We start from the raw sequence: 23,668 nt of genomic DNA, 5'->3' as shown, positions 1-23,668 counted from the left end.
TTACAGAGGGTGGGAAGTTGAGGTAGTCATTCAGCCTTTCAAAAGCTAAATATTGGGGCGCCTGGGTGTCTTAGTCGGTTAAGCGTCTGACTTTCGCTTAGGTCATGATCTCGCGGTTCGTGGGTTCGAGCCCTGCGTCGGGCTCTGTGCTGACTGCCAGCTCAGAGGCTGGAGCCTATTTCAGAGTCTGTGTCTCCCTCTCTCTCTGACCCTCCCCTGCTCACGCTGTCTCTCTCTCTCTCCTAGAAATAAATTAAAAAATATTTAAAAAAAAAAAGAAAAAGAAAGAAAAAATAAAGCTAAATATTAATTAATGTCATTTTGGGGTGCCTGGCTGGCTCAGTCAGTAGAGCATGTGACTCTTGACCTGAGGGTTATGATTTTGAGCCCCATGCTGGGTGCAGAGTTTACTTAATAAAAAAATATTAATAAAGTAATGTGATTTTGAGTAGCATTTATGGGTGTTTTTCTTATCTTTCAGATATCACATAACTTTGCAGATTTTAATAAAGTTATGACCACTTGAGCATTCTATGTAACTTTTAATGGGATTCTGTTTTTAACTGAGTTTTGTCTCCTGCAAATGATTTCTGACACTTCATAAATTCACAAGTAAAAGTGAAACACTATCATGCTTCAGTTTGGTGAGTCAGCAAATCTTATGAGAGGAAAACAGAATTCTAACCTTATTCAAAGAAGCTAAAAGGTGAGTGAGTTTTGTTTTAAACCCTACACGTGCAAATCATTGTTAAAACCTGCATTTTCTGTTAATGAATTGCAGTGTTAGGATGTTTTTAAATGATCATTTAATTCACAGTGGTACAGCTCACATACTACATATAGGCATTAGTTAAGCTTAATGCTTCCCTAAAACTATTAAAACCACATTCTTAGAGTAAATATTTTTAATGTCAACATAACTTGTCTCCCAATATAAAATAAAAGCCAGTAAACCCATGATCATCCTGCAAATTTGCGTCTTCTTGAAACACTTCACTTATCTGGCCTCACTTTGCTGGTCTGTGGAACAATAGACCAGGTTAGCTAACATCTAAGATGCCCTCAGGCACAAAAACTAGAAAGCAAATTTTAATTAAGTTTATAAACATTTATATCTAAGAAAAAACTTCAAGATAATGAACTTATCTTCCTTTTTATAGATGGGTTAAGTGGGGTTCTAAAAATGGGGAAGACTTGTCCAAGAGCAGGTTAAGAATCAAGTTCTCAAGAAGGAAAGCTGGGATTGAAACACTAATCTCTCCTATCAGCAACCTAATGCTCTCCTCAGCCTCTCCCTCTTTCCCAAGAGATGTTTCTCAAAGGAAAATATCCAACACACCATTTCATATCCTAGGAAACTAGAAAAAAGAAAAAGTCAAGGTATTCTCTAAAAGACCATCATCCTATTAATTAGTTAAAAATGTTATGTCCCCACAAAACAAACAAACCACGAAACTCAAATGGCTCACTGGGGTGCCTGGGTGGCTCAGTTGGCTAAGCATCCAACTTTGGCTCAGGTCAGGATCTCAAGGTTTGTGGGTTCAAGCCCGTGTCAGGCTCTGTGCTGACAGCTCAGAGCCTGGAGCCTGCTTTGGATTCTGTGTGTGTGTCTCTCTCTATCAAAAATAATAAATAAACATTAAAAAATAAAAAAAGCTCAAATGGCTCAGAAGGGGCCTGGGTTAGGCCCTGCTCTTCTATTTCTTAATTAAAGCCCAGCTTGCAAAGGATAATCAATGGTGAATTTTCTGCTACAACAAAAACCATGGCACAAATAACAAAGAGGCTGGCATTTGAAAACAAAAAACCTCACAAAGAAATCCACAAGAACAAATAATATAAAATGGATTAAAAGACTGGGGACAGGAAAAGAATAGGTTGTCTTTGCTAAAGAAAAGATTTTTAAAAATCCTTACTTATAAATTGTACTCACCTTTGATTTTACGTAGACTGGCTTATATAGCTTTATGTCAATTCAAATTTAGCATACAGATGTTAATCTCTAGTACTTATGATAGCTTTTTCTCTAAAAGCTTAACTTCAAGGTGAAGAAGGAATGAACACCTGAGTCAGATAAAGGTCCCAATCACCTCCTATAAAGAAATACTATATACCCCTCAACTACCAACACAGAACATTGTTAAATGATAGTAATACATGTTTTCCTTAAATTATATTTCAAAACTGAATTTTACAATTGTAAACCTCTTACCAATTTTTAAAAATTTTATGGAAGAATTATCTAAAATAAGTTTATCTTCTAACATTGTGTTGTCCAAATGTAGTAGCCACTAGCTACTAATGGATATTAAGCACTTGAAAGATGGCTAGTCTGAATTTAGATATGCTTTTAGTGTACACTGGATTTTGAAGACTTAGCATATCCCTCCCAAAAGGTAAAACATCTCATTGATAAATCTATTTTATTTATAATTTAATATTTATATAAAGTATATATCTTTTATATCAACATATTTGCATATATTCATATTTTTGATAAAGCTATATCAAAACATTATATATAAATACATACACATTCTATTTTATATTTAATTATATTTTATATGTTAAACATGTACTTTTGTATTTTATTTTGAAATGATATTTTGGATATATTGGGTTAAATAAAGTATATTATCTAATTTCATTGTTCCCTTTTAGCTTTTTAAATGTGACAACTAATACTTTTTAAATTACATACGTGACTACCATTATAGTTTTGCATATATCCTTGGTCTAAGGCATTGAGCAAATCAGCAAAGAGTTAGAAATTAATTTCATAACTCAAGTCATCAATATTCTGTACAGATACAAATACCTTTAAATAGTTCTTTCTCCCTAGAAGCTCTGATAATTATTGTCAGAAATGTCAGTACAAAAATAAAATTTCATATATGTATATGACAGAGACTGTAGATGTGTGTATAGAAATATATACAGACACATGTTTATATAGTCTTTTTAAATGACCTACATAATGACTGCATCCACATTTTCATAATAATAAACTGCTTTAAAAAGGTCCAAATCTATGTACAAAATGTACTAAGAGTTTCAAATCAGATTCATGGAAATAAGAAGTGGATAAACTACTCTAAGACCCTTAAAAAGTGAAAAGATAAAGACACACTCACTCTATAAATATGTATATATATATATATANTATATACATATTTACAGATGAAACACATTGTATATAATTCATATACAAATATATAGAAATATATGAATGGTTAATAATATTACAGGCATGATGGAAGTGTGTGAATGTATTGACTACAACTCTATGAAATTTCAAATAAGTATAATGTTAGCAACCAGAGTAATTAGGGAGACATTAATGTTTACAAAGTTCATTCTTTAACATTAAATTTATAAGATGAAGTAGAGCATAGAGATGATCAAGTTATTTCTTATGCCTATACAGCATCACTGAAAGCTAGGAGAGAATTTATAGATTACTACAATTTCCTTTTTTCACAGGGAAAGAACTAAGGCTCAGGACTGAAGAAAATTTCCAAGGAACAGAGGAAAACTCTTTCACTAGTCTTAAATTACCAAAATATGCACACACCAGTAAGTAGTTTAAAAATGTCTGTGTTATGCACAGGTCCGGTAAACAAACTACCACAGTTCCTTTCTCTGGAAATGGTGTGTGTTCAAGGACTCTTCTTGGTAAGGTTGTAGCTGCTAACTCATTTTTGGGTTTGGGCTGGCTTAAGAGCAAGAGATGAAGGCAGCCCAGGTAGAGGAGGGAGAAGTAAGAAGGGGACCTTAAAAGTCAGGAGCAAAGAGAAGCAGACAGAAAAGAAGTTCTATATTTTCATGGGTTGCAACCAACAGAACCCCTCTTGCCTACACTGGGTCATCAGTTGGTGTTGAGAAAGTAATCAAAGAATTCTTTTCCAGTTTCTCTCTACTTTCTTAGGGGAGAAGTTTACAGGATTAAATAACAGCAATACCCAGAGTGAATACAGCACAAGACTGTTTTTTTGTTGTTGTTGTTGTTTTTTGATGCGGATCAGAAAAGACAGGGCCATGGGCATATACCTGGTAGTGTAGGTAGAATTACCAGGAAGAAGTGAAAGGGGCACAGGTCCAAGTCAGGAGTGCAGAAAAAGAATAGCAGGAAGCAGAAAGGAGGGAGTGGTTTGGCACCAATGCCAAGTTTACCTACTTCACAATGATGCCTGTGCTGCCTATGTCAACAATGAGGAGAGTGCATTAGAGACTACAATACTAATCCTGGCCTTCAGGGAGCAACAGGTGGAAGAAAACACCCTAGAGTGATGATGACCAGTCTCCCTCCTCATTCACTGTAGGCAATCATGGCTCTTGGCATTGCGCTGGGCACCTTCTCTCATAACTTCCACTCTTCATGCACCCCTGCTCATTTCTTTGGAGCTAACCAGCATCATGACTATAACTACTGATGTTCCCTTCTTTCTGTCTAGAATGGATGGGTTTCACTCCCTCCACCCTTTCTCATCCTGCTGCGATAGTTGAAGACAGAGTTAGCTAGTATTGTTGACTAGGGTGTCCCAGAAAACAATGTGGAAACTGAACACTGTGTATGACACAGCTTCACTCTGCAGCTTCCACACTGCTTGGTGGAACACTCTCTCTAGGAATTCCTCTTGCAGCCCTGATATGCCCTGCTACAGAGGCCATACAGAGACATTCCAGCAATAGTCAACAAATTAGCAGTCTTTGCTGTACCTATCTATTATCCCTTCCCTTCAAGTTAATCAACCTCCCTTTCTGCCCTTAGCCCATAATCTCCAACCTCTTTCTTCCTCCAGTCACCATCTCTTCCTTCTCTTGACTGAGTTCTTCTAAGCCCACGTCATCTGGTTCCCTTCTCCATCATTCCAGAGAAAGTTTTTCACTAGGAACACAATTCAAATGCTCATCTCACTTGATCTTTGGCTAAGCTCTCCTACCTTGATTTATCAGCACTTCTGAAACACTCTGCACTTTTGAATCTTTCCTAATTTCTTTGTTAGCTCCTCTTTCTCTGCATCCACACCTCACAGATCAGTGATCTATAAGGTTCCAACCTAGGTTGTCTTCTGTCGCACTTTACTTGCCTCTCTGGGTGATTTAATCCATTTCTGTGGCTTCAACCAACAGCTGTATATGCCAATGACATCAAAATTAAACACCTCTCCAGAGGTTCCAGTAGGGAGATGGGAATAGGGATCTGGGACTCTGGAGAGGTGTATAAATTCCCATCTCTGTATTGGAATCTTACCTGGATGTCCCACAGGCATTTCACATTGAGCACATCTAAAACTGAACTTATCTCTCTCCATCTGCATCTCCAATTTTTTTTTTTTGCCTGTGGTCCCTATGTTAATTACTAGCATAAAATCCATTGAATGATCCAAGCTGGAAATATGACTTCTCTCTCATCTTTTGCAGCCAGTCTCCAAGTTCTCTCCAATCTACCTCCTAAAAAGCTATTTTAAAAAAAAAAGTTTGTTTATTTAGAGAGCAAGCAAGCAGAGGAGAGGCAGAGAGAGAATCCAAGCAGGCTCTGCGTTGATAGCAGGGCTCAACCTCACAAACGCTGAGATCATGACCTGAGCCGAAATTAAAAGTCAGAGCTTAACCAACTGAGCCACCCAGGCACCGTCTTCCTAAAAAGCTATTAAATGCATCTTCTCTTTTCTATGTTGACAGCCAGGACTTAGTCGAGGCATTCAGAGGCAACAGTTTGCCTAAATCTGCCCACTCCAATCTTTCATACCATGGTCTGAACTACTACTATAATATGCAGATCTAATCATGCTGCCTTCCCACTCCAAATGCTTTAATTGCTTTCTCTTGCCACTACAGAAATTCCAAACTTCTTAGCAAAAAAAAACCCAAATGCAAAATTCAAAAATTTTACTACACTCCACACAGAACTATTCCTTCAGACCATTTCAGAATGCTAGAACTTTCCTGAATACACTATGCCTCTTGGAGGCCTTATGAAGCTTCCTTTCCCTCAAAATGCCCTCCCCTCCTTTGTCCAATTGGCTAACTTACAGTGTACTTCAGGCCTCTCCTCAAATGTCACCATCTCAGTGAAGGCTTTCCTAACTGTACACCCACTCTTGCACCCCCAGGGCCATCCTACTCCTGTTCTCGACTACGGTTCTTAACTGCGCCATGCTGCTGGCACCCTGCACTCCCACTTTCCTTCATTGAGCTCATTATATCTGTATTTCGTGCACTCCACTCCAAGTCCTTTGAGGGCAAGGACCCTAATGTGTTCATCTTTGTCTCCTTACACCAAGCACAGTACCTGAAACACAGTAGGTCTTCAGAAAATATGTGCTGGATAAAGGGCACCAATTACATGCTGCCATTCACTGAGTGCTTTACATGTGTGAAGTACTTAACACCATTATCTCATGTGTGGACACAGCCACCACGAAGGGGATACCATCCCATTTTGCAAGTGAGAAAAAAAGCTTAGAAAGGTAAAATAATTTGCCCAAAATCAGTAACTGATAAATTTAGGTCTGCTTTTCAATTTTTTTTAATGTTTATTTATTTTTGAGGGGGGGAAGGGGCAGAGAGAGAGGGAGACACAGAATCTGAAACAGGCTCCAGGCTCTGAGCTGTCAGCACAGAGCCTGACATGGGGCTCAAACTCACGAACTGTGAGATCATGACCTGAGCCGAAGTCAGAGACTTAACCAATTGAGCCACCCAAGCGCCTCTAAGTTTGCTTGTGACTCTGAGCTCCTGTTTTTAACCATTCCACTCCATTCCTGGATGACAGAGACTAGATAATAGGCTTCATTTCTATAAAAACAGTCTCTCCTAGTCACAGGCTCAGGTGCTGTGTTAGCCCTAAATCCATTCATTACCATCATGGCTCCTGTGCACAAGAAAACCTTGATGATGGGCTCCTAGTGGCTATCAGGCTTCCCACCAATAAGAAGAGGGCACTCCATTTATTACAATTATCTCCTTGGTCTCTGGCTTAGGATTTACTTCTCTAGAAATACACAAGGAAGGCTAGATTTCTCCCAAGTACCATTAGGTTTCAGACATTGGTGTCCATGCCCTACCCTGGAAATAGAGAAGTGGGTATGAGAGTTCATGATAGTAGCAAGTTAATGGAATGGATTTTAATGTGTGCTCTGGGGAAGTGGCTGCAATGCTCTGTAGTCCCTCCTTATACAAATACTCTCAGCACTAGAACAACAGGACCTTTCCATTCCCAAATCTAGACTCCCCAGATTGACAACATACCATTATGTACATGCTCAGTGATTCATCTCTGAACACATGTACCTCTTATTTCTGAACCCACAGTACTGTACTGCATTCAATTATCCTTTTCGGTCATCCTATTTTAATTCTACATGTTTTCTGTTAAATGCATTCTAAAACTGACTTCTTCAACTTCCTCTAATTCTAATGACATTTTACTGTCAGTCCTCTATTTTCTAATACCCCCACAACCTCTACGACTAACCAGCAACACAACTGAAACCAGTCCTGTGCTTACCCTGATTAATTCATTTAATTCTGTCGACTCACAGATGATCGAACCTGCCCAAGGTCACTCAGCTAGTAAGGACACATGTACACTGGGTTGTAGACATGAGGACTATTTGCCAGTATTCTCTCTGTAACCTGGATACTGTGTCACGATCCCAATCTCTCTCTCTCTCTCTCTCTCTCTCCTCTCAACCCTTTTTAACCTGCCAAATTCCTATGGGTTTTTAAATGCATAACTCAGGGGTCATCTCTTCCATGAATTTCTCAGGTTTTCTATGTCTGTGTGTTGTCTCGCTCTCTATCATCCAGGTGGGGGGCCTTGGCCATGGGCTTCATTCCCTGCCTGTTTTTGCTGAAGTGTAATTGGCAGCAGAGTCTTCTATCCCCCTTACTAGGGTGTAGACTTTCAGAGCAGGGCAGGGTCTGGGTCTTGACTTGGGATTCCCAGTACTAGCATAGTGTGTAACACATGGCATACACACAACAAATTTTGAGTAGTGACCCCACTTCCCTGCATTGGCCCTCTGAATTAGCAGGAAAAGAATTCTTATCATGAGAAATACCATTTTCTCAGCTTTTCATGAACTCACTGTGTCACTAAGTTTACACTGGGACAAGTAGTTGCTACTAGCTGAGGAACTACCACTTCCTAGACACTGAGCTGTATGCTTCATGCATTATCCTGACAGGTCGACATCATCCTCATTTTATGGATGAAGCTCAAAAATCAGTTATCCTAAGTAACTGGCATGTAGTCATACAGAAGGAAAGCTTTGCTTAAAAGCATTATAAAATGCTCTATTATATAGTCATCCTTGTCCTGGAGAGATTCATTAGTATTTGAAATTACTTACACATATACATACACATACATATACTGCATTAATTTAGATGTTGGAGTAGTGAAAGCATGGTTAACTAGGATTTATAGAGGTTCAAGACAGTTCTACCATATGCATTATCTAGGTAAATCATGCCTGTAGTCTTAAATTTCTTATCAGAGAAACAGGGATTATAATACCTACTTAATTCAAAGGAGGTTGAATATAAAACAAGATGTCTGCCAAAATGCTTTGTTAAAACATTGGGCAGCAGCCCATTTTAGAGCACTCTGCTGGACGAGGAGCTTAGAGCAGTGTTTCTCAGAGTGGTGGCATCAGAGCCACCTGAGGTGTTAACAGCAGATGGGAGAAGCCAGGCTGGGAGTCCACATTTAACAAGTTCCCAAATGATCCTATGGGACACAAAAGTTTGATGAATACCAGGTTAGGACAATGCTTCTCAAGCTTTAATATACACATGAATCACTTGGAGATCTTGTTAAAATGCAGATATGAATTCAGGGGGCCTGGGGGGTGAGGGGAGGGCAGGTTGAGATACTGCGTGTCTAACAAGCTCCCAGGGGAAGCCAATGTTGCTGGTCTATGGATCACATTTGAGTGGCAGGGGGTTGGGAGATCTATTCCCACTGGAACAAATTATCTTTGCTTTGTTCCTGGACCACAGATTGAATCTCCCAGCCTCAGGGAGTATTCCGGAAAGCACACACTCTTAGTATTGCTACAACACACTTGAACTATTCAAAACCAAATTGGAACACATTCCCTGTCCCAGGAGAAGAGTAGTAGCATCCTCTCCAGGTACAGATAGCACATAGGTTTAGCATGTAAAAGAATAAATCCCTATTACTTGAGTCTTACTTACTGTGCAATGCACTTAAATATACTATTTCTAATTCCAACTACAACCCTACAAGGTGGATATTCCTGCTCTATAGATAAGGAAATGATGACATCTAAAGAGAGCATAGGTTACTTGCTCAAAGTCACATGGCTAGTTGGGTGTTGCAGCTGGGGTTCTAATCCTGCTCTTTTGGGATCCAAAGCCTATGTGCCTTCTGCACATCTCCCACGGCGCTAGGTATGATTGTGGTACAAAATGTAACAGCTTAGGGAAAAAAGTGGGAAAAATATTTTCTCCTCTATTAGTCTTTGAGTTCTAGGCGCTGCCAAGGCAGATTCTAGAAGAGGATGAGGATGCGGATAGGGTTAATTAATTAGTGATCTGTAATATCTCATGAACAATAACATGTAGGTTGCATCTTTGTCCATGGTCTCCATAAATGTGATAATACAGATGGAATAAAAAGGACATCTGTAACCAGTGCACTGATCCTAAATGTTGTTACCTACCCTCAGGCTTCTAGCTGTGGAACTCAACCAATAAGAAGGAAAAGTTCTTTCTGATCCTTGTGGCCTATCAACTTTCATTCCTTCTCTTATATGAGGCTTCTGTAACCCTGAACTTCACACCAACTCAGGTTGACCCTACCATGTCACTTCATAGTTGCCACACCTCCCTGCCACTGACAAAACTGCTTGCACCTGAAAAAAGAAAGGACTGTTTAGTCAAATATATTGAAAGTGCAGCAATCTTGAAGATTTTCTTTTGAGTAGCATAATCTTCTGTATTTGTCATAAGGTTGACATGTAGAGAAATGCATAGCAATAACGATGCTCAAAAAAAATCAGATATTCAAGTATATCTAATGGAGGAAAGACAGCTATGAAATAAAGTAGGCATTTATGTCCAGTGCCTTTACCTTTTAATGACCCATGGGTGAAGTATCCACAGTCAGTTTTTTTAAACCTCAGACTGTGTAACTGTCATTTTCCACACACGCATCTTTAATAACAGTAGAACTGTTTACCTATCTAATGCAAAATAATACAATTGAAAAGCCACATCTCCTGTAATTATATACACAGCAATCTAAAACCAGTGATATTTGAACTATTAAGAATTATAAACCGATTTTGCCCCTATCATATTCTCTACACGTTTCAAAAATAAAAACTGAAACCTAAAAAGAAACTGGCTTGAAACCCACTTAAAAGTATTTTTAGAATGGTGTGTGTGATTTAAATAGAAGCTAAGAAACTGAGTCTGGAGCATTGATCTCATTTATAAGCATTTCCTGTTTCCACTCCCCAAGCCCCAGGAACAGTACAGATCTCAGAAAATGTAAACCAAAGGTCCACAGAAACCAATTTGAGATTTTTCTGCAGAGACTACTGAAATGTTTGGACAGGAACATATTTGCAATGAGTCATAATTTATAAGACCTTAATGGACAATGTCTTCCGTGCCTTTCTTCCTACATTCAGTATCATTCTCAAACCAGCTGGTGATATATTCTCCAGGCCCTAATGATTTTTATGAAATTACCAGATCTCAGTTTCTAAGGTTGCTACCTAGCACCTTTTCTAGTGCTGATTTTGTAATGCTATCTAAACATAAAAGCACCTGATTCTCTTCCTAAATTGCAAATCTCTCCAACCAGGCAGTTAATTACTTTCCCCAGCGAAAGGGCACAGTACTTTTGAGACCTCCAAAGAGAAGATGAGAGGACTTGGGGACACTCCAAGTAAAATAAAAAAGTGGGAAAGGCTAATGGAAGGAAGGGGAGGGGGCCTCTGGGCACAGGCAGACATAATAACAGGATATGTTCGCTTCTAGAGGAAGCAGGAGCTGCAATAGCCCAAGGGCAGGAAAGGCGGAGTCAGCAGCACCCTAAGGACACTGGGCGCGCGAGGGTTTGCAGGGACTTGGCCCGCTTAGGGACGCTTGGTTCAGTCAGGTCCTAGGCTGGTGAGCACCTCACGCGTTGGAGACGAAGCTCAGGCAGGCCTCCTGGCACTAGTGGTTATAAAGAGACACCCATCTGCTCCCTGCCACCTCCGCCAGAGATGGGCAACGGGGCGAAGAGGAAAAGCAAACACCAGGCGCCCGCGGCAGGTGAACTTGTCAACAAGTCAGCCCTGGACGCAAGTCCTTGCCCAGAAGGGACCCTGGGGTCCCGGGGCCGGAGCCGCTGGGAAGGAGAGGCACGGCGTGGGCAGAGTGGGCTGGCGCGGGTGTGGGTGCCGCGGGCGCTGGGGCTAGAGATGCGGCCCGCGCCCGGAACGCGTCCCTCCCGCTCCCCCGGGGCTGACGCACGCTCTCATGGCGCGCGCATCCTCCAAACCTGCCCAGGCCCGAGGGGGAGGGGAAGGGGCCGTAGCGGTTCCCACACGGGGACCNGTCTCCCGCTGCAGCCTGCAGCCCGCCCGGCGCGCCCCCGCCCCGACCCCGGAGGGCAGGTACCTCGGAGCCCCGGCCCCCGAGAGCCTCCTGGCTGTGGTCGGAGCGTCCCTCCAGCTCCCTCATCCGACGTCAGCGTCAGCAGAAGGCGAGGGAAGGGGGCGGGGNGGGGGAAGGCCTCTCCTCTGGGGGGGCGGGTCCGGGATGAGGGGAATGAACCTCCCTCTCTCTCTCCTCCCTGGGGACTTTCCTTGACCCCCATCTCCTGGGGTATCCCCCGCTCGGATCTACCGCCCTGGGTGACCCCACCCCTGCTCTCCCGCAGGTGTTCCACGTGTCCATAGCGTTTACGTCACAATGACCTGGCCGACAGGTGGGAGCCGCAGCGAACGCCCCAGGGCTCCCTCTGCGCGCCGTGCGTGGTGCGTCCCACTCGCTTCCATGTAAGACTTCTGTGGCTTTAGGAAACAGGAGACTTCATTGACTTCAGTGCCAAGAAAAGTTACAGGGGCCTGTATCTGTAAATCAACTTTGAGCTTAAAGGAAAAAGGCTGTGTGAAAAAACAACTGTGTATGTATATGTATATATATTTTTATTCTACAGTCCTAGATCTATTAATCTTAAGTTATTGACGCTTATAGTAATTTCATCTTATCATCAAGAAAAAACACAAGCTCTTCTTTTTAGAGTACCCTGCGTTGATCACAGAAAGAGAAGGTGTTGGAATAGGTCTTCCTTAAATTATGCCAAAAAGCAATCCCAGTGTGCTCTGTATGACTCAATCCGTGGTTGTGTTATATATTTATAAGTACATTTATAGAATAGTCACTGGTTGAAACAATTTAACAGTGGGATGGTAGATGGTTACTGAGTAATGATGCAAACAAACCTGAAATCCACAACTAATATGAACAGACTGCTTGCAGTGTGTCAGGCATATGCTGTATAACTTTACCTTTAATGCTTCCTGTAACCCAGTGCTGTAGGTGAAGTTACTATCCCTATTGTTACTAGCCCTATTGTACAGATGAAGACACTGACCAGAGTGCCTTTAAGGCATTCAGCTCATAGGATTTTGAGCAGGGAGTTGAATCCTGGGTGTGAACCATGCACAAGAGGCTTAGCTTAAGATAGAAAGGTACCTAACCAAGATTGACAGAGAAAAAGTATAAGGGATGTTGACATTTAAAAAAAAAATTTAGTAAAATGGTACAACTCCGCAAATTTATATAACCTTAAAAGTTGACATTGTTCTTTGGATATATTCTTCAGGGATTCTGTTTGTCATAGATAGATTTGAGCTTGTCTTAGTACAGCACAAAATACAAAGCTGAACAAACATCAAGTCATTAATAAACGTTTACAAATAAATACTGAGTTAATATGGTCTACAAAATAGCCAATTGTTGAGAAGCTGAGATTCAAGAGACACTTCTGAGGAGAAAAGCATTGTTCCTATGTATTTGGCTTTTATAAGAAGCATTCAAAGTGACCCGTTAACAATAGAGACCAAATTATTTTTGCTGTTTGTGAGAAGAAAAAAACACAAAACCCTTTAAAATGAGGGAAAAAAGACTTCTTTGCAAAAGCAAGACAATTAAGATGTTTTGTTTTAAGATACTTAGTTCCAAGAACCGTTAACTTAATGTGTTAGAAACATATTATTTGGAATTTTTGAAAGATTTTTTAACAGAATAAAGTGCTATTTCTAACATAGTAGGTGCTCCATGAATGTTGGGTGTTTCCGTTGTTTGAAACATTGAGAAATAGATCACAAAATTTCCTGACTCCCTAATGTTCTCCTTTCCACCAGTGGTGATTTACTAGTTACATGAAAATGTATTAGAAACCCTATTTATCAAAGGCTGGTTTTGTGGAAGATAGTTAAATTTGTTACAAGAAAACCAGTAGAATACAGGTTGATAGTGTGTTTGCATTATTTTCTCAAAATGCAGTTAATTGGAACATAAGCTTTGGAGGAAATGAGTATGAAAGTTGATTTATGTAACTAATTATTCAAGTTTCTTGTACTTTTCTAAAGGCCAAGGTGAAAACTTAGGCCATGAGTCAAACAATGGAAGTGAAAAGTGGCTTTGAAGACAGTGTTTAAATGTGAACAGGTATGTTCTACAAGCGTTCTCTGGTCATCATGGCACTGAAATTACTTGGGCTCCCAGAGAGTCTAAGATAAATTTTTTTTTTTTATTTTACAAATAGTTTATTGTCAAATTGGTTTCCATAAAGCTTCCAGTGCTCATCCCCACAAATGCCCTCCTCCATGCCCATCTGAAGATAAATTTTTAAATGACTTTTTATCATTATTGTTGTTCTAACATTTGGATATTTCAGAAAGGAAATAATAAACTCACACACATTCTACATCACCACAACGAGGGCATTTCCTTCCCCTTAAAAAAAATTGCTCAAATGATTTTTTGAGAGGTTCCAAGGTTCAAGATGTGCTAATAGAACCACATGAATTAGGAATAGTGTTAGGCTGTCATTAACAGAGACCCAGAGTAGGAGTGATTAAATGAGGTAAAGGTTTATTTTTTTTTTGCACATTAAGGAAATTTGAAAGTAGACAGTCTAGAGATGGTGTGGCCTCTGATGGGCCATCAGGGTGTGGCCCTCCCCTCCTTTTATTTTATTATTCAAAGCTTAAAGATAAAATCCAGGCAAGGATGTGGAGAAGTAGAAACCTTCATGTATTGCTGGTGGGAAAATAAAATGTTGCAGCTGCTTTAGAAAACAGTCTAGCAGTTCCTCAAATGATTAAGCATAGAGTTACCAGATGGCCCGGCAATTCCACTCCAAGGTATATATTTCCAAGAGAAATGAAGACCTCTGTCCACACAAAAGCTTGCACACAAATATCTATAGCAGCATTATCCAAAATAGTCAAAAGGTGGAAACAATCCAAGTGTTCATCAGTGGATGAATGGGAAACATATCCATATAATGGACATATATATCTATATAATGGAATATGATTGGGCCATGAAAGGGAAGGAAATACTGGTACATGCTGTAACTGGGATGAACCTTGAAAACATGCTAATTGAAGAAAGCCAGCCACAAAAGTCCATATATTACACAATTCCATTTTTGTAAAATTCTAGAGTAGCGAAATCTACAGAGACAGAAAGTACATTAACGATCATTTAGGGCATACACTGGTATAAATGTATATATAAATGTACATATACAAGCTGTTAATCTACATATAATACAGTATATTTTAGCAGACTGTTGATGTATATTTTTAATATGTATTTTTAATGTTCTGAGTGCCCCTTATGCTTTCAGCCAATGTGAGCAAACAGGGCAGAATGCCTTTCTTCCTTTTGGGACCTATAATGCAAATGAGTGCTTTATCATTCATCTGGACAGATAATTATAGTTCCCGACTGCTCTGAAATCCTTTTATTTTCTGACTCATCTTTGATGGCATCATATATACTTATGGTACCTGTTCTAGAGTTAGATGCTAAAGTAGAGCTTAAGCTATTATTTTTATCAATAATAATAATTATAAGAGCTATGCATATAAATCTCTTCAAAACTCAGATCATTAATAAGACAAAAATTGCTTCTCCTTGAGTTGCTGGGAGATTAAAATTAGATAATCTGTAAGCATAAGCTTTGAAAAAAAGTTTTAAAAATTATTATTAAACTTATCGTCTGATTTTATTGCTGATAGAAATTTAAAGAAAGCTTAAATTAAATTTTATTGGCAAAAATGAAGTCATTTATTCCCTGTAAGTGTAATACTTAAAGAAGAATTAGATGTACTCAACTAAATATCTTGACCAATTTTGGTTTAATTTTTGTCATCATTTGTGCTCTTTCAGGGCAAAACAAAGCTTCTTTTATACTCTCGGTAGAGCTAGTTATGTCTTTAAGCAAATTTGCATGCACATGTGAAAATAGAACAAATGTTTAATTAATAGCATTAACTTTTGTTAATTAAAATTAACTTCCTTTCCCTTCAAAATTAAGGCTTCAATGAAGAGAGGAGGCTTATTTTACACTGAAGAGAAAGTAATTGTTTTCATTCCATACAGCTTAGATTTTTGGGTAAATAATACCCTACCTCTCACCCCCAGTATCATCCGTTGGAACTTCTGCAAGAAAAATGCTGGTGAGAGCATCAAAGTGGGATATCTTATCCACTATAAATAGAGAATTTTGTCTGTTCTGTGCCTTCTGGTATAATCCTGCTTTTGACTAGGAACTGTGTTGCAGTTTGGTTAAACCTCAGCCCCTGGTCTAAGATGTGCCCCTGGTCTCATACATGAGATTGTGTTCCCTAAGGCAGACATAGGGCTAATGATCCCTCAAAGAGTCATTGTCTGGTAAGGAATAGGACTTACCTGAAATATTGGGATGCAACTTTCTAGGTCTTTGTCCTTCCTCTCCTCCTCTCCAGAGAAACAATTTAAAACAATCACTAAGAACCCAGGTACAGATAGTAAAGGTAGTTCAGCTGAAGCATGGGCTAAACATTTGGTTTAATCATGAGGTAAGAAGCTGATTTAGGACTATAAACCATATTCCCTAACTCCCAATCAGATGCACTTTTCCTCTTCTAGTTTTAAGTCTGTCACTAACTTGCTTTGGCAGACTATTAAATATTTCCCAGTATTTATTCTCCCCTCCCACCCCCAGATCCCACAGTAATATAAATTTTAGCCGAGTATACATTGTTGGTCAGCTGAAGACTACATTTTCTAGCTTCCCTGGCTCAAGGTATGGTCATGCGACCATACTCTAGTCAATAGAATATGACTGAAAGACACATGTGTAACTTTTGGGTCATGCTTTTGAAAGAAACACACCCTCACCTTTGTCTTGCCTCTTTTCCACTGGTTGGATCACCTTCGGCCATGAAGGTGAGGGCAATATATGGAGATGGCAATAAACTTGGATTCCCAACCACCTGATCTGCCACACTGCCTGGTCCTCCTGCATGAGTTGTTTTAGGAGAAGGAAATAAAGTTCAGTAGTGTTTAAGCCATTATGTTTTTTGGATATTATTACAACCCAGACTTTATCCTAATAAATCCGTCTACTCCATGATGTTGGATTAGATAATCATTTTCCATAAAGTTTATATATTAAGACAATGATTCTCAATCTGTGGGTCACAGGACCTCAATCTGAGGCCCTTTGGGGTTAATACAAAGAGTATAATGGTATTTGGTGTTAATACAAAGGGATATGAATCTCTAACCAGTAATGTCTGCAGACAAAACACCTGCTCGAGAAATAAAAGTTGCAATTTTTGAAATACATATGATGTGATTATAAAACAAGTTTTTCAAAATCACTGAATTTCTTGAAATACAGGTAATGCATCTTTTAGCTTTGTACATCTGAAAAAGTCTATCTTTGTTTTTGAAATACTTTTTCACCTGTAAAGAATGCCAGTTGACATTTTTTTCTTCAGTACTTTAAAGGTGTTGCTGTGTTGTGTTCTAGCTCACATTGTTTCAGACATGAAATCTGTCATCTTTATCTTTGGTCTTCTGTGTCTTTTTTATTTTTGGCTGCTTTTTAAGTTTTTTTTCCCCTGATAACTAATGTTAAGAGTTTTGATTATGATGTTCTTGGTATTGTTTTTTTTTCTTATACTTTTGGGTTTGTTGAGCTTTTTGGTACTGTGGGTTTCTTGTTTAATTCAAACTGAAAACCTTCAGCCATACTCAGAATAACCAACACAATACTGAAGGAGAGAAACCAAATAAAAGGACTGACACTACTTGACTTCAAGACTTACTATGAAGCTAAAGTAATCAAGATAGTGGTGATACCAGAAAAAGAACAGACGACTGGATCAATGGAACGTAATAGTGAACCCAGAAGTAGAGACCTGCAAATATAGTCATCTAAACTTTGATAAAGAAATAAAGGCAATTCAATGTAGAAAAACAGTCTTTTGAACAAATGGTGTTGGAACAACTGGACATCCACATGCCAAAAAATGCATCTAGACACACAACTTATAGCTTTCACAAACATTAACTCAAATTGGATGACAAACCTAAATGTAAAACACAAAACTATAAACTTTCTAGAAGATAGCGTAGGAGAAAATTTAAATAACCTTAGGTATGGTGATGACTTCTTAGATAAAACAGTAAAGGCACAATCCATAAAAGAAAAAAATAGGTAAATTGGACTTCATTAACATCAAACACTTCTGCTCTGCTAAATACACTGTCAAGAGAATGATAATAGAAGCCACAGACTGGGAGAAAATATTTTCAGAGAACATCTGATAGGCGCACCTGTATGATTCAGTCAGTTAAGCATTGGACTTTGGCTCAGGTCATGATCTTATGGTTCATGAGTTTGAGCCCCACGTTGGTATCTGCGCTGACAGCTCAGAATCTGGAGCCTGCTCAGATTCTGTGTATCCTCCTCTCTCTGTCTCTCTTGTCTCTCAAAAATAAATAAATGTTAAAAATAAAATTTTTAACTATAAATAACTTAACAAACTCAACACCCAAAAGAAATAATCCAGTGAAGAAATGAGCAAAAGACATGAAGACTTCCACATGGCTAACAGACACATGAAAAAATGCTCAACATCACTCATCATCAGGGAAATACAAATCAAAATCACAATGAGATACCACCTCACACCAGTCAGAATGTCTAAAATTAACAACTCAGGCAACAAGAGATGTTGGTGAGGATGTGGAGAAAGGGGAACTCTTTTGCACCGCAAGTGGGAATGCAAACGGATACAGCCACTCTGGAAAACAGTATGGAGTTTCCTATGACCTAGCAATTGCACTACTAGGTATTTATACAAAGGATACAGGTGTGCTGTTTCGAAGGGGCACATGCACCCCAGTGTTAATAGCAGCACTATCAGCAATAGCCAAAGTATGGAAAGTGCCCAAATGTCCATCAACAGATGAATGGACAAAGAAGATGTGCTTTGTATATATAACAGAGTATTACTCAGTGATAAAAAAAAAGAATGAAATCTTCACATTTGCAACACCATGGATGGAAATAGAGGCTATTATGCTAACTGAAATTAGTCAGAAAAACACAAATATCCTATGACTTAACTCATATGTGGAATTTAAGATACAATACAGATGAACATAGGGGAAAGGAAGCAAAAATAATATAAAAACAGAAGGTGACAACACGTGAGACTCTTAAATATAGAGAACAAACAGGGTTACTGCAGGGGTTTTGGGGGGGATGGCAAAATGGGTAAGGGGGCATTGAGGAAGACACTTGTAGAGATGAGCATTATATGTAGGGGATGAATCACTGGCGTATAGTCCTGAAATCATTATTGTACTACATGCTAACTAACTTGGATGTAAATTTTGAAAAATTTAAAAAAATCTGATAAAAGATTGTTTTCCAGAATATACAAAGAAATCTTAAAATTCAACAATAAGAAAATGAAAAACTTGGGGCGCCTGGGTGGTTCAGTCGGTTAAGCGTCCAACTTTGGCTCAGGTCATGATCTCACAGTATGTGGGTTCAATCCCCGCATCAGGTTCTGTGCTGACAGCTCCTGCTTCAGATTCTGTATCTCCCTCTGTCTCTGCCCCTTCCCCACTCGTGCTCTGTCTCTCTCTCTCTCAAAAATAAATAAATAAAAAGAAAATGAAAAACTCAATAAATGGGCAAAAATTTTTAATAGGCCCCTCACCAAGGATGATAAACAGATGCCAAATAAACATTTTAAAAAGATACTGAATATCCTATGCCATTAAGACATTTCAAATTAAAACAGTGAGTACCACTGCACAGCTATTAGAATGTCTAAAATCCAAAACACTGAAAACATCAAGTACTGGAAAGGATATGAAGCAAAAGGAATTCTCATTTATTACTGGTGGGAATGCAAAAATGGTACAGCCACTTTGGAAGACATTCTGGTACTTTCTTAGAAAACTGAACTTACTCTTACCTTAGAGTCCTGCAATTACTTTTCTTGGTATTTACCCAAATGAGTTGAAAACATGTCCACACTAAAACCTACGCATGAATGTTTACAGCAGCGTTATTCACAATTGTCCCAAATTGAGAGAAACCAAGATGTCCTTCAATAAATGACTGGATTAAACAAACTGTGGTACATCCACACAATAGAATATTAATCATTGTTAAAAAAATTGCTATAAAGACATGAAAATACATGAAGGAATCTTAAAAGCATATTGCTAATTGAAAAAGCCAGTCTGTAAAGCCCACACTGTATGAATCCAACTATATGACATTTTGGAAAATGAGAAATTATAGGGATGGTAAAAAAATAAATTCAATTGTCAGGGGCTTGGGTGGAAGGAGGGTGAGATAAATGTTTTTTCCTAATCCAATATTTTGAGAGCCATTTGTCTGTTTTAGTTATTTTAGAAGGGACTATAAATCTGGTCCCTATTATTCCATCATGATCAGAAACACCTTTATTAATGATATAATAGTAACCTTGCATTATGTATTTTCTTGACCAATATGTATTATATATATTACTGCTTTTTGTGGCAGGTGTGGGGAAGTCTAGGAGTTTGTGTTTTTTTTTTATATTGAAGAATGATCCTTATAAATACTCCAACTGAAAGAGCAGGGACAAGCAATTCATAAAAGAAGAAATTGAAATAGTAAAAATGAAAAATAGACTATTTTTCAATAAATTTTTTCAACTTAAAACATTTTCATCAATTGTATTGGCAGAGATGATAAACAATGCTCAGGCTTGATAAGGATATGGGAAGTGGACACTGACATACTCTCAAATGGAGGCTAGAAGCCAAAATTTTACACACCTTAACGGGGGACAATTTGGCAACTTACACAATATATTAATTGTGCATATTTTGTGACACTGCATTTCCACTTTTAGGATATTTTCCCTGTAGAAATAATGAGTTGAGCGTACAAAAGTGAGCATATGAAGATGAGCATCATAACACTGTTTATAATGTTAAATTTTAAAAGTGTGAATTGTTCATCTAAAGGAAGGATTAGTTCATTAAATTAGTACTTTTAGTACATTTACATATTGGAATGCTGACAGCTATTAAAAAGAATGAGGTTGAGGTATTTTTTTTAATATAATTTATTGTCAAGTTGGCTAATATATAGTGTATACAGTGTGCTCTTGGTTTGGGGGGTAGATTCCCATGATTCATCGCTTACAAAGAACACCCAGTGCTTGTCCCAACAAGTGCCCTCCTCAATGCCCATCACCCATTTTCTCCTCTCCCCATACCCCCATCCACTCTTAGTTTGTTCTCTGTATTTAAGAGTCTCTCATGGTTTGCCTCCGTCCTATGTTTGAAGCTATTTTTTCCCCTTCTCTTCCCCCATGGTCTTCTGTTAAGTTTCTCAAGTTCCACATATGAGTGAAAACACATGATATCTTTCTCTGACTGACTTATTTCACTTAGCATAATACCCTCCAGTTCCATCCACGTTGCTGCAAATGGCATGATTTCATTCTCTCTCATTGCCAAGTAATATTCCATTGTATATATAAACCACATCTTTCTTATCCATTAATCAGTTGATGGACATTTAGGCTCTTTCCATAATTTGTCTATTGTTGAAAGTGCTGCAGTAAACATTGTGGTACATGTGCCCCTATGAATCAGCACTCCTGTATCTTTTGGATAAATTCCTAGCAGTGCTATTGCTGGATCGTGGGGTAGTTCTATTTTTAATTTTTTGAGGAACCTCCACATTGTTTTCCAGAGTGGCTGCAGAAGTCAAGGTATCTTTAAATCAAAATAGCTGCTTGCACAATACCATGTGAAATATGATTCTATTTAAGTAAATATTTTGTGTTTGCTATATATTTACACTCACTGAAATGCTAATAGGCTGTCTCTAGGGAGTGGTCTCTTTTTGGCTGTAGTTGGAGGTGGGGGTTTTCATTTATACTTTTTAGTAATATTTGGCTTTTTTGTAGTATACATATAACATTTTACAATTTGAAAAATTAGGATGATTTAAATTTTGACCCAAAAAATAAATTCTCACATCTAAAAATATTTGGAAATATTGGTTTATATAATACTGATTTGTATTCTAAAATTCATTTTGGATTTAACATTCTATTCTAATAGACTAACCTCTGAGATTCTTCCAAGTGCTAGAAGTCCATGCCTTCTTTTCTCCTTGCTGCTCCTGCATGACAAAGGTGAATTGCTTAGGTAAGTAAAGCTTGGATGCTTCATGATTGTGGAGGACCCATACATTGGCTCAAACTCTTCTTTTTTTTCTCATATTTCAGGTGACTTGTTCCTGAGTAACAATCTTGGGCTGGTTCTGAGAAATGTGCAGATAGGCATTTGGAGTTGGAAAGCTAAAAGTGGCTCTAGGAACTTCTTTGGGGGATCAGAGGTGGTCCAGATTTGAGTGGAGAGGGAGGATCGTGAATTGACTTTACATTCAAGATATTTTTCTCCAGAGCTCTTTCCCTTACTTACCTTGGCAGGCTTAAACACTTCAAAATTATTTTGATTTCCTTTCTAGTAGTTTGCTGCATGTTTTCCATTAGTTGTTAAATCCCTGTTTATTTGGTCATTTATCCTGTCATATACCTGTCATTACAGGTTTATGATTCATTACAAGAAACTACAGTTTCTTTTCTAGTCTCCCTCAGCTGTTCTGATCATTTCTTCTCCATTTTATCTCCATTGCATCTCCAACTCTGGCTGTTTCTTATCTGGAATTTTAAAAGTTTGTTCCACCCAGGATTGTGTATTTAGACCAATACTAAGTCAGTTAAGATTGTTACAATATAAGCATTTTAAGTACTTAATTTTGTACCTACTTTAAGCTGAGAATTGGGTATGTGTGCATGTGGGTGTGAGTGTGTGATTGTGTGGGTTATGGTGGGTTGGGATGGGGAAGGCGGATTTGTAAAGTAACAGTAGACAGAACTCATGCCTTAGAATTACGCTTTTTAAGTATGAAGTTAATTAAACTCTATTATGAGGGTCTGGCTTCAGTCCCAACTACAAAATCAAAATCAAATGCCTGATCAAGCACTTCAACACTTTTATCAGTCCTAATTTGCCTTGCTCACCTGCCAACACTGATTTCTACTTGTCCTCTNCCCCCCCCCCCCGCACCCTCCCCACCACACACACCAGATTCATTCACATAAGAAATAATCACTGTCTCCAGGTGCCAAGGCCAGACTCCCTGAAGGTGTTCCTCGGCTCCCAATTTGGAGTGTCCAGTAACTCCTGGCCTTCCTGTTTTCACTACTACCACTTCTACCACAACACTTTCTTATAAGAGTTCTCATTAAATGCTTGCTGAAGCAATCCGAAGTGAAATTTCCTCAATTAGGAAACTAAAGACTATTGGACTGAAAACCCAGAGCCAGTTGAAGCAGTTTGCATGTTTCCACAAGAGATGTTCACAGGCAATCAGATCTTTGATGGCAAGGACTTTTCCTTCTTCATTTGTGTGTCCCTTAGCATATCTCCCAGCGTGCCTTAGATGTACAATCTTAGGTGTTCAATGAAAATCTGTTGAATTAATGAGTAAGTTGTATACAGCTGGACCATTTGAGGGTGGAGTGGCCAGTTATTTCTCTTGGCTTTGTTTTGTTAACCTCTCCATTAATTCTTAGCCATTTTTAATACCTAACTTTGATATTTAATACTAATATTTTATAATATCGATATTGTATAGTATTCTTTAATATAGTTTTTCTCTCTTATTTAATATAGTTTTTCTCTCTTATTTTGTCCTAAAATCATGTAAGCACTTGTGCTATAAACTGTAAATATTTGTGTCCCAGATTCATGAGTTGAAGCCTAATCCTTAATGTGATATTTTGAAGTGAAGCTTTTGAGAGCTAATTCAGAGCCCTTATAAAAAAGATCCCAGAGGGGCGCCTGGGTGGCTTAGTCTGTTAAGCGTCCGACTTTCGCTTAGGTCATGATCTCACGGTTCGTGGGTTCGAGCCCCGCGTCGGGCTCTGTGCTGACTGCCAGGTCAGAGCCTGGAGTCTGTTTCAATCTGTGACTCCCTCTCTCTCTGACCCTCCCCTGCTCACGCTGTCTCTCTCTCTCTCTC

The 23,668-nt window shown here is 38.7% G+C and overlaps 1 protein-coding gene and 1 long non-coding RNA gene across 13 annotated transcripts in view; one reads left to right on the top strand and one right to left on the bottom strand.

The window, feature by feature from the left end:
- The window catches only part of ICA1 (islet cell autoantigen 1), a 140,823-nt gene extending 129,084 nt beyond the window's left edge, over positions 1 to 11,739 (bottom strand). For 7 of the 10 annotated variants that reach the window (XM_077765336.1, XM_077765344.1, XM_077765341.1 and 4 more), the window contains exon 1: positions 11,653 to 11,739. The gene's annotated coding sequence lies outside the window, so the exon portion shown is untranslated. Of the gene's footprint in view, positions 1 to 4,050; positions 4,071 to 8,531; positions 8,727 to 11,652 lie in introns of those variants that run through there. The other 3 variants (XM_077765345.1, XM_077765337.1, XM_077765338.1) reach the window with 3 other exon arrangements.
- A 40-nt stretch (positions 11,740 to 11,779) lies between these two features.
- LOC144232510 (uncharacterized) overlaps positions 11,780 to 23,668 on the top strand; it is a 27,323-nt gene continuing 15,434 nt past the window's right edge. For 2 of the 3 annotated variants that reach the window (XR_013335422.1, XR_013335420.1), the window contains exons 1-3: positions 11,780 to 12,160; positions 13,632 to 13,710; positions 21,700 to 21,786. This is a non-coding gene — a long non-coding RNA (uncharacterized LOC144232510). The remainder of the gene's footprint in view (positions 12,161 to 13,631; positions 13,711 to 21,699; positions 21,787 to 23,668) is intronic. The other variant, XR_013335421.1, reaches the window with a different exon arrangement.

Source organism: Crocuta crocuta, unplaced genomic scaffold (assembly GCF_008692635.1).
Source record: "Crocuta crocuta isolate KB4526 unplaced genomic scaffold, BGI_CrCroc_1.0 scaffold14, whole genome shotgun sequence".
Taxonomy (NCBI): domain Eukaryota; kingdom Metazoa; phylum Chordata; class Mammalia; order Carnivora; family Hyaenidae; genus Crocuta; species Crocuta crocuta.
Note: the sequence above shows the minus strand (reverse complement) of the source record. Positions and strands in the feature narration are given on the sequence as shown.